At 35.1% G+C, this 12,499-nt stretch overlaps 1 protein-coding gene across 1 annotated transcript in view; it reads right to left on the bottom strand.

The window, feature by feature from the left end:
- EYS (eyes shut homolog) overlaps positions 1-12,499 on the bottom strand; it is a gene marked incomplete at both ends in the record, with an annotated part of 727,941 nt that overhangs the window by 485,627 nt on the left and 229,815 nt on the right. The window lies entirely within an intron of this gene.

The raw sequence follows: 12,499 nt of genomic DNA, 5'->3' as shown, positions 1-12,499 counted from the left end.
AGTTATTAATGAAGTTGACATATTTAAAGCATGTAAAAAACAGTGTCTCAATTATTGTTCATTCTTCAAGCATGAAACAACTATCACAACATGACTAAAAAGCATATGTCCACAGCCAGAGGAGACTGGGAATGCTGCCTAGGTAATAAAATTAAAATGCCAGACTCTTTGATATGCCTTTTTGTGTCTTTCCCCTGTGGGTACACATGCAGAATGTGCATTTTTGTTCTCTATAGCACTGGGACTTTTGCTTGCAGATGCTTTTCAATTTTAGACTTTTTCAGAAATCATTTAGTGACAGTTGTCCCAGATGTATAACTAACCAGCAAGTGGCAACAGAGTAAATCAAAAAGTGTTTTGTGTTTTTCTCTGCTGTACAAAATATGACATTGTTTCTCCTAACAAAAGACAAAAAAAGAACCAAAATAAACCAAAACCAAAGCTAAACTAAACCAGGAAAACCAAACACCCCCTCTCCCTCCCCACATCCCCAGTCAGCTCAATATTTGAAACTCGGTCTCTTACACTATATTTTTATTTTAGAACTAAGCTAATTTTAAGAGGAAATTTGATATTTCTGAGCTTATTTTTATATACTGCATATATTCTATTACAGTCTGCAAACATTAAAATCAAAAATCATCTTATAATATTAATCTTATAGGAGAAACTGCTAACAATTTTGCAGATCCTAAAATTGTTATACAAAGTCTGTAAAGCACAGATACTTTTTTCAAAGGACATTTCAGATATAGCTTATGTACTCATAAAGTGAAAGAAGTCAGACCAGTTGAAAACTTCTTCAATCCTCCACCAGTAGTCTTTTTTTTTCTTCATTGTTTCTATATCTCAGTGATTGCATTTGAGCAAGGTTCTTGAACACTATTCAGCACTCCAAGAAACAAATGTCAAGAAATTAAATATCTTTATCTCTAGTACTCAGAATGAAGGAACAGAAAATGACTCCTTACTTCTATTTCCTATCACTAACTAAACTACATCAAGACAAATGATATAAGTCAAGCTAGTCATGCAGTGAAGTTACCTAAAGCATCTAAGCACTCACCTCTCAAAGAAAAGGGTATGGTACTTTCTATGGTATCTGTCAGTGCAGTGGTAACAACTAGCTGGTTCCTTCATAGTTCGGTTCAGTTCAGTTCAACACTACCTCTGCCAACAGACAGACTGCCAGTAAGAATGGTCTAAATTTAGTTTCTGACATCTTTTAGTGCTTGGGACAATATGCAGAGTTTCTTTGGAGCACAAATGCTGGGTTCCATTGAAGTGGTATGACATGCACAGTTATGGACCAGTAAGAGTTAAACTCTTTCAATCACTTGGCATGTTTTATCTGGCTCTGTTAAATGGATCACTGATTTTCTAGTGGGCACAAAACCAGACAAACATATGGACAACATTTATAGGCAATCAGTACATTTACACTTAATTTGAGCAACTCAGCTGACTAATGAGGGACAGACTTAAAGCCAGAGATTTTCAAGCTGTTTTCCATACTGAGATCACAAACTGCTGTTTCAGAAGACTTGTTCTTTATGAATGTATTGGCCAAAGCAATTTAAAATCGACCATGTGTTCATATGCTTCTTGTTGTCATGGTTCTTATGGTTCAGACTCACTAATGTTTTAGTTTACCCAAGGACTAGGTTTTGGACATGAATTTCTCAGTCATCCTCACTTAATTGTGTTCTGCCATACAATGGTCTCAGTGCACACAAACCCAATCACTTTTGAAAGAAACTGAAAATGTGCCCACCTAATGCTCTCCATAAGTCCAAAAAATAGCAAGCTCCTCCCTCCAAGCAAATATATAGTTTGCAGCCCAGTCTCAGCACCCATATTTTCACTCTAGGGTTCTCTGTGTTGCTTGCTAAAATTCAGGTATGTTATAAAATATGAGTGAAAAGGACAGAATTTTTCCTTTTTGAGTTTTGGAATCTGAAATGGGATTGGATTTCTGATGCCCTGTGCTCTGATCAACACATACTATGCTTACAAAGAACGTCCCCACTGTGACTGCTTCATACTTTCAGTAAAGTACCTGCATAACTAAATTTACAGATCCATTTGCAGAACATTTTTTGTTTAAGTAAGAAAAGCATAGAAATGTCACCTAAAGTCATATGTATTCTAGTCACTAATAACTAAAAGTCTGATTCTATTCTTGCACAAGTCAATCTTAAACGTTTTAACTCTAAAATTGTATCAAAAGAACCTGAGCTTTCTATCCTCGTGTACTCATTTGCACTCAAGTCAAACAGTTGTTAAATAAACTACTGCTGTATTTTCTAATGGAGATATTTTAGTGCCACTTTCTGCTGACATAATTTTCTCCACCTAAGCGATTTCAACAAGTATGATCCACCTTTTTATCAATTCTCAATGTATAATATTTCGGCAATGCAATTCTAGGATACTACTTTTGTTTTTTCTATATCTGTAAACCATTCCCATAAAGATTTATTTCACTGTAGTGAAAGGTATATATTAAACTCTAGATGTTTTGATGAGATATGGGTATCAATTTTCTGTATTGGAAGATCATACATAAGTAGACACTGGAAGAGACCTCTGTGAATTGTTTAGTTCCCCCTGCCCTCTTTACAGCAGGGTCAACTATGTCAGGCTGATCAGAACCTCATCCAGTTGGGTTTTTGATAAATCCAAGGATGGATACTTCACTTCCAGGCAACCTATTTCAGAGTTACCTTTACAGTAAAAAAAAATTTCTTTATACTTTAATAGATCCAGAGTTATTTCAGTTCGTGGCCTTTGCCTCTTTGGCTGGGGATCAGTGTGGACTGAGAAAAGTCTGGCTCTGTCTTCTTTACTTGCTGGGGTGCTGCAGGGGTTAATGTACTGGCACCTCAGATGGGCACACAGTCGGACTAATTTCTCAGAAAAGTGTGATGGTTTTCTCCATGACTCTGTCCTCTTGGCACCTCCTTATTTTTATATATAAAGAGAAGTGGACCCTCTGCAGTGCTAATGTGATTATCACTTGCACCCTTTGGCAACTGTCTATCACTTCTTCACTTGATTTTTGTTGGCCAATGTGTTGTGAAAGAGACTTCTGTCTCTTTTGATCAAGTCAATCCCACATCTTCCTAGCCTCAGTCCTGTGAGAAAGTCTCCATGGTCCTGAAAGAGGAAACTCTCTTATCAATACCAGTTATGTAAGCAGTTGTTGACCAACAGGATTTATCCACACTCTCTCAATTACTCCCTCTCCTTGTCAGGATTGTAGAGAGAAACATTGGAACACGCATGTCCTTTATCATGCTCCTGGAGACATGGAGTCACCTGTGGTGTGTTCCAGGTCTGCACTGGCCATATCATTAGTATCTACATGGAAGAGCAGCAAGAGATGATAATCCCAGGCTGGACAAGCCTTGTTAGCCTCACCACAGCATCCCAAATCCAAGCCCTTAGAAAGCAGCAATCCTACTTAAACAACAGGTAGTACTGGCAGATGGGGGCCTTCATCCTCAGCATGGAGTGCCCCTCTACTGTCAATTGCTGTTCTTTGTTGTGCTGCTGAGTGCTTCAGGCTCAGCTGGTTTGGACACTCTTTTGGCATAACTCCCAGTCCCACATCTGCTACAAGGACAGTGAACCTGTTCTGCATATTCATTAAGTAAAAAACCAATAAAAATCATCAATTCTTTTCATGTTTTGTTGCTTCTTGCTTTCTTGCTTGTTCTGATGGAATTCTCTTATACATATTATACTTATTTTCTTGGTTTGTTTTTGGGTTTTGTTGTTTGTTTGCTTTTTTATTATTCCCACTACAGAAGGTCTACCAATTCCTGAATGAAAAGTGTGGCATTAATTGGCATTTCCTCAATTAAGAAAAAAAATGAGGAAAAAACCCCTAAACAACCAAAACCAGAAAACCAAAACATAAGTGGAATGCAAAGAATAACTCCACATTCCCTCTGTATCTCATGATGGTTCTCCAGACACTCAATGGTTCCAACTGAACATGTGTAAATGAGTGAAAACCAAATATGAAATTCAGAGTTTTTCCCAGGGAAATTGCAGTGGTATTTATACTTCAGACTACATTATAGATATTTGTTAAGAGAGTGAGTCTAAGTTAATGTGTTGAAGCTTTTGCTTCAAGTAATCTGCTTCACCTATAAACAGAAACATATTTCTATACAAATTAACCTCAAAAAGGGTACTAGATTGAAATATGAGAGATACAGTGTCTGACTAGAACAAAATTAATCTGGATGGAGATATTAATTAGAGATATTAATAAGAGATATCTCTCTTATTGAGACGTTCAGGGGGTGCTGGCTGGTATTAAAGCTGTACTGAAACAAACATAGTAATGCATTTATGCAATATATCAAGTCTTTGCCTTAGCATAAAATATTCATAAATTATTTAAAATGTTAGTAGAGAACTCTGAATAAGATTTTTTTATATATAACAGATCCAAAAGGTGATGAAGATGCCTTACTATTTTTAAGGCCTTGGCATCATGTCTCAAAGAAGGAAATGCATATGTAAATACTGCTTCAGAAAGCTTCTGGTTAACCTCAAGTTCTGATGGGTATATGTGCAAGTGTGTCCCTGCACAGTGCTTCAATAGCCCTTACAAAATGTGTTTGAAGGCAAGACTTGATGTAATGTGGGAGAGTAATGAGGAAATAATCAATGGACATCATAATTATTTTGAAAGGAAATTTTGGTCAAGAGTTTTGATTTCAGTCAAACTCACATCTGGCATAATCTCACATCTTCACAATTCCATAACAGACCTGCAGAAATCAATTAATATGATTACTTACTAAATGAATAAAATGTTTTCCCAGTGCTTTCAGAGTCAATTCTCCTGTAAAATGATAAGCTATTAGAATAATCTTAAAAATTACTTTTTCTGGGAAATATCTCAGCATATTTCAGAACTGTATGCTATGCAAATAAAACAGATTCTATACAACCACAGTATATCTTTAATATAATTTGAGTTTAATTTTTTTTTTTTTCTCTGAAAGAGGATAACTAAGCAACAGAAATAGGAGCAACCGAGTCTTACAACAAGTAACTCAGAGCCTAGTAGTACAAGACCTGGGAAATTGTCATGGGTGTTCTTCAGCTCCCTCTTTTCCATTGTCACAAGCGAAATAGGATAAGAGTCAAATGATAATGAACAAACAGACAAATAAGTAAATAATACAGTAAGATATAGACCCTAGGCAAGGTCACATTCCACTAGATCAGATTGCTTCCAGGGTTGGGGCATCCATAACTTCTCTGAGCAACCTGTTCCTGTGACTCATCACGCCCATGGTAAAAAAAATTAAGTCAGAATCCTTGGAACAGAATATTAAAATCTAAAGGAGGACAGATTGGAGAACTCTAAAGTAACTAAAATAAATGAGATAACAAATCTTTCTCTGGGCTATTTTCCTTTCCAAGTGCTACGTAATTTTCCCAAGCTTGAAAAAGTTAGCAGTTAGAGAGACCTAATGAAACTAGAAAATGACCTCCGAGTCTTTGGATGACAAACATCAATGCATATCTTGTCAGTTGTACACATTTTATATGAATTATTTCACTTTTTTTTATACAAACAGAAATAAGAGACTGTTCTTATTCCTGCAGAATTTATTTTGTTTTGAAAGAGACACTATAGTGTAATTCATAATTGATGAAGTGGAAGTAACATATTTTCTCTAGAAAAGCAAACGGTAAGGAACAAAACTATTTCATATACTTCAAGTGAAAGAAAGCACTCCTCCTGATATATGGAGAATTTATTCCATATTTAATTAATTTTTCCAGTTACTTATTGTGTATTGTGTGGCAAGGACATATACTCGGGAAGCTTTCAGAGAGTGACTGGGCAGCTCTGAATGTCACCATTTAACTTATTTCAGAATAATTTCCTTGTGGACCCATGCCTTTCCATGACCTTCTGCTCTTTAAGTCTGCTGAGTACATGCCATTACATACTTCTCTGCAGCTAAATGTCCTTTTTTAGAATTCCCTTCCTTATGAATCAGTGACATTTTTGTAGTTCCGAGTCTCTGTAATACCACTGCAAGTCTTTTAATGCCTTCAAAGGTACAAACTCTTCATTTCCCACCTCAAACAGAACTTTAGTCTCCATATAGTGCACAAATCAAATTTAGGGTTATGTTTTCCACAAGTAGGCCACAATTCTCCAACTTCTTCCTTATGCTGTGAAGTTCTTCACTTCTTTCCCTGCCATCACTGAATTTGTCTGTCCAGCCTCCTCACTACACACCATCTGGGACTACCTTCTTGTATCTCTACCACATTGATTTGCCTTCTGTTCACAAGTCTCATTGGAAAGCCAATCTTTAACGTCCCTTAATCTCCATTTCCTCCACTTTGTGACAGTTTTATTCATCCTGTAGAGTATTTAAAATTCAGTTTATGAAAAAGAAAATAGAAAGCTTTTACTGCTATGGTATTTAGTGACATTGTAGGTTGAAGCTACACATTTTTTATATATGTCTGCACCTTCTTTCAAAAACATCAAATTAAAACATGTTAAAATAATGTTATAAATAAAACAAATAAATGGGAATCTGATACTTGTTTGCCTGAATCAACTTTCAATTACACAAGTAAGGCATAAGCTATCATAATCACCCTATCCAAGTAATGTATAATATCACAGATCAATACCAAGGACATTATCCTAAGTCAATAAATCAATAGTTAATTTTGTGTATTCCAATGTCTTTGACTCAACTTATTAGACTTATTAGAGCATAAAGCAGTACACCAAAGTAATGACTAATTTTTCAGTCTTTTTCCCATTATATTCACTATAGTACAAAGCAAAGGAGGGAGGCATATCAACAGATATTAAAGAAAATCTTTTATTGAAGGACTATGAAGACACTGTTCCTTTTTTATTTTTTAGCTAAATGTAAGTGGAAGATGAAATATTTCAGGCATGGCAAGACAAATTTTCAGGGCAGCACAGTGAGTTGTATTAGCAGCAAAACTTTGCAGAAGCACTGCGGCAGTTGCTAGTTTTTTAGGTGAACAACAGCTGCTCTATAGCTCTTTTCTAGGATGTGTAATTGGCAATACGAAACTTACTTGTCCAGCAGTCACAGCTTCACCACATGGGTACTCTCAATGAGGTCAATGTATAAGTTTAAGTCACACAGAAGTCAATTTGAATTTATTTGACCTGGGAACCATTAAGAGCTTGTCATTTGTTATGTACACTGGCCACCATCCATGGTATATGGTCTGATATATATGGTCTGACTTTCAGTTAAGTTGAGATTTCAGACCAACTTCAATGGCAGTACTTGTTTGCTTTATTTAAAACTTAGAGAATCCCCACTCCCACATAAATCTAGAAACTTCATTGATGCAGACCTATCTAGCCTATTATTTCCTTTTAAGTGTCAGACCACCAGCTCTCATCACCTAGGAAAATGATCCTGCTGAAGCACCTTGAGTGCTTCTCAATATTTTAAAATAAGATATAGGTTTTGGAGATTATTCTTTTTCTTTTGTCTATTTAATATAAAGTACATAAAATTCTGTTTTACGAGGAGCTTAAGTGTAGAGTACCAATTTAGGAAATTGTTTTAGGTTAGTCCAAAGGCTTGACTAATTTCTTTTTGGGTAACGTAAGTAGTTCACAGTTAGCTACTATGCACTTTAGTCCTCAATGCCAAAGGTCCTTTCAAATCTTTTTCACAATTTATGCAATGAGCTAGCCTACTTGTGTGTTATGTTCTTGAATTTTAAATTATGGAATAGGCCTCCTATGTGTCAACTCTATTTTTTTTTTGTTATAAAAATAATTTAGTAGTAGTCTGTCTCCATCCTTCACACACAAAGCCTTCCATACAACCCAGAATATAAGTTCCTAAATGACCTCAATTACATGATTTCATTTTGTTATAAGAACTTTTTTTCCCTTACCAATTTAAAACCAGAAACCAATAAAGAAAATATTTCTTCTTTTAGTTCAAATTGGCATTATTGTGCATTATGTTATTGGAGAGCTCATTTCCATAACATTAAATTTTATTGAAAGGGAAGTAATTGCCTTTTGAATCAAGTAAGGATAGAGAGTTAACCATAAGAAGGACAAGGCACTGCAATACAACATTATCACACAGCTATAACTTTATCTTCAGTTTATATTTTCTATTTTACTATGTGGTAAGTACAGAGAAATAATAGCTTCCAGAAACAAAGCTCTGAAGGAGAGATCTATTATAATTTCTGTATGGATATCCACATACACTAAAGTGACAGGATTTTCATTTCAATTTGACATACAGAACAGCACAAGCAAAAACTGAAGTCGGAGCTGTTGTGAAGCTACTATTACCTTTTCTTTTTTTCTTAAATGCAAATACCCCCCAAAAATGTTTTATATTATATAGACTATATACAGGATCTGATCTTATATAAATCATTAGGGTCCACATAGCTTTGTGCATTGTCCCCCAACAATACTTTGAATAAATTATTTTAAATTTTTAAAGAAGAATTTGTAAATTACTCTGGTGAAACCCTACCATAAGGTAGCCATTATTCAAATGCTGGCTGGGTATCAGTGCACACATGGAAGGTGTGATTGCCTTAGAATCATGTGATTTGTTTTATTCTTTCTTTGTTCCCTTTCCTTTGCTTGTTAAACTATCTCAACCCACTTGTTTCCTTCTGTTTGCTCTTTCCTATTGTCTTCACCATTTCATAGGAAGGACAGAGTGAATACGTGGCTGTGTGGTCCTTAGCTGGCAGCTGGATCAACCCCGCATGAGTGTCATTTCTTGTGACTGTTCTTTCTGATGCATTGTTAAGATAACATTGTTATCTAATTTTAAGGCTCTATATTGTACCACATTACCATCACCAAAGATCAAGGATACCTATTGAAAGTGTCATTCTGACAATGGTAATTCCCCCTTACCTGGAAAAAATGCATCAAATGTATTTGAACTGCTGGACTGCAGAATGAAGCTTTTAGTAGCATAAGGGTAGTTAATTAATTACTCCTGAGGCACTAGAAGGTCTAACATGACTGACAGTGGCCCGTGCTGTCATACAGTAACTCGCTGGTATATAACTCTTGGTGAACTGGAATTTTCAGATGCCGTACGAAATCAGAATCTCCTAATGCTGATGCAGTTGTATGATTAAATAGTATTTCACCTATCCTGATCTCCCACCAGAGAAGGTTTAGATTGGATTTTAGAAAAAAATATCTTCATTAAAATGGTGCCAAGCATCAGAACAGGCTGCCTAGGGAAGTGGTTCAGTCACCGTCCCTCAAGGTATTTAATAGGTGCATACATGTGGCATTTGGGGATATGGTTGAGTGAGGAACTTGGCAGCATCAGGCTTGCAGTTAGAGTCAGTGATCTTGAAGGCATTTTCAATGAAAATTATTCTATGATTCATCCCACAGTCCAGTTGTTTAATGCCACCCCCTACCTAGAGAGCCAAGGTAAAGTCTGTGAAGTATGTTACAATTAGAGCATATATTGGAATTCTTTCTCACATTCAGATCTTTGTTCTTTGACTTGTATAATAAGGCTGCTTTAATACACCTTTGGAAGAAAATGGTATTTGATGCAGAAATTATGAAACTCCTGAGATCTCCATCTGTTTTTAAATTTTCCTTTATCATGCTTCAGTTCCTTCCTATCCTCTAGTTTTTTATCTTTTAGAGGAAGATGAAGAGAGCCTGTATTGTTAAAAATTAATTTTCTAGGGCATTGTTAATTCATTATCTGTTGTTTTACAGCTGCTGTGGCTGAAGAAGAAGGAATGTGTCTTCTTCCATTTTTTATGAATATATGTTAATTCATTAATCCTCTTTGTGTTGGTCACTGAGGAATCTTGATGTTTAAACAGAAAATATGATTTGAAAAAATTTCAGTACCCTTTGATAATGAATACAATAAGAAGGACATAGTATATGAAATAATATAGTCACATATAAACTGAATAATGCAATCACTTAGTGAACAAGTTTTTAGGTCCCTTTCTAGATTCAACTTAAAAGATGATCCACATGAAAGCTATTTCAGAAATGTATATAATAAATTTTAGTTTCAGTAAATATAATGTGGAGAAGAATAGACAAGAAGAAATGTAAATATTGAATAGAAATGAATTATTATTACTAAAGCAAAATAATATAAGAAATTCCCAATTTCTATTCAAAATAACTTTTCCACTTAGCAGAACCCATTCTGGTTGGGGGAGTTTTGACAGCGAAATTATTTTTCTCTCAAAAATGCCAAAGAACAATCTTCTAATGAAAAAATACTGAAGACTTTTAATCTGTGTATTAGCCAACATCAAAATGAATCCTTTCACGTAAACGATTGTTGTAATGTTGACAACACAGGTGAACAACTTTGAAAAAGCCTGAAAAGGAACAACACAGAGTCTAATATGACACCTTGCCATTAAGTCCTACAGGATTTATTTTCTGTAGATACTATTATCCACATAGATGTTTTTAATGTCATGCTTTCTCAGAAACTGAGTTTGTATGGATTTCACTGATTTTCTGTGCTGTGTCCCATTTAAAACGAAATTGCATAGGTCTGTAACAAAACAGGTGAGAAATATATAGGAACTACAGAATAAAAAAAAAAAATACAAATAAATCAAGGAAAAAAAGAATGAAAGACACTTGAAGAGAAAAAATAAAACTGAAACAGTGTTTGAAACTGCCGTGAGCTACTATTCTTTTTCATGTTAAATTTGGCTTAAATTATTAAACTTTCCTGGATCAGTATTGGAACTCATTTGGTGAAGCATAGCCAAAATTCTCAAGTGGAAAAATATATTCACTTTATTAAAAATCTGTATTTTTCTCCATTTCAGATACCTTATTTTTGGGGAGAATGTTGCTTAAGCTGTATAAAATTCCATTTTGTCAGTCTCAGTTAATGGATTTGCTGCAGTTTGGAATAGTACCTGTAATGTCAACATATGCAACACACTCTCCTAGAGAATAAGACAGCACATGCATTGGAGGCATAAAATTTATTTTGTGGAATGCTCTGTAACCTGATTTTAAGATGGGAATATGTGCCCAGTATGAATCTTGAAATATTAATTGCAGTCTAGTGGTAGAAAAATATGCATTTACAATAGCATCCAAAGACAATAACGAGAGTGTCACAAACTGTGGTCTCCATATCAAGCACTTGATTTTGTCCAAGATGTTGACTAGTTCTCGAACGGTATTAAAAAAAAAAAAAAAAAAAAAAACAACACCAAAATATTGTACAATACATAAGCTGTTCTAACTTTGAAAGAAGACACACCACTGGAAATTAGAGAATTTGAGAAAATTATTTTGAAGCAGCTAAGTTTGGTTCCAATTTTGGAAATAGTGACAATTGCAGTTTACCCTCAAGATTTGCCAGAAAAACAAAGCAATTTCTTTATGCATCTACTAAGAGAAACAAACAAGCAAAACCAAACAAACAACCACAAAAATGCAAATCAACCAAAGAAACCAACCAAGGAAAATCCCCAAACCCCACACCTCTCATACATTTCAGGGTTCCTGAAATTGCAAACACCTTCAGCAAAAATGCATCAGTCAGTGGTACCTACAGGGTTATTCAGTTCACCCAAACTGGAGACTCAAATGATGGGCAGCTGAATTGTGGATTGTGCTGCCTACATCCTCAGTGATCTTTGGTTGGTGCTTAGACATTTATTTCATACTATGGTGTAGACACCTACATTTAAGCCTCATAATGCAATTTAAATTCTATATTTATCAGTTTAATATTTTCACAAATGTGGTGGTAGAAACTATAATGAGAAAGAAAAAGCTGTCCTTCCATTTTTTTTTCCCTGATGATTTGTCTGACAGCCTGAATAATTTTTCTTAAGGCAAATATTCATTCTGTATGGTCTTAGTGTCTCTGTTGAGTAAGATGAAAACAAATTTCTTCTTGACAGATTCCTGGAAGGAGTGACAGAGAACATGGGCCACCTCTGGTGTTGAAGTTTACACAATGTGAATCTGTCTTCTTTCCTCTCATGGAGGAATCAGGTGATACAATGATTTTATTTCTGAGAAGATAGAAGTTATTTTTAACACATTTCATATGTCTGAAATTAATATATGTGAGAAATTTTGAAAATAAATGCTGAAGTATTTAAAATACATCCATTTTCTTGAGTTTGATACTTTTAAAGTCCCTTTGAAGCCAGTGCAATTGGTGTAAATGAGCATTCTTGTCACTTATTATGAGGTCATAAACACACCTGGTAGAAAATTTTCTGCACCTTTTGAATTCCCTGTATAACCACACTGACCCAGTAATGGCTTTTAAATGATAAAACTACTCGTCTTTCCCACTGCCTATAAAATTACAAATTAAAAATATACCAGTATCTGGAAAGCATGATTATAAAGGCCTTGATATGTGGAAGTATGAATGAAGAGGGGATTTAGAACTCAGGAAAATATTGC

Source organism: Zosterops lateralis (assembly GCF_965231275.1).
Source record: "Zosterops lateralis genome assembly, chromosome: 3".
NCBI lineage: Eukaryota > Metazoa > Chordata > Aves > Passeriformes > Zosteropidae > Zosterops > Zosterops lateralis.
This window is presented reverse-complemented; position numbering and strand designations above follow the sequence as displayed.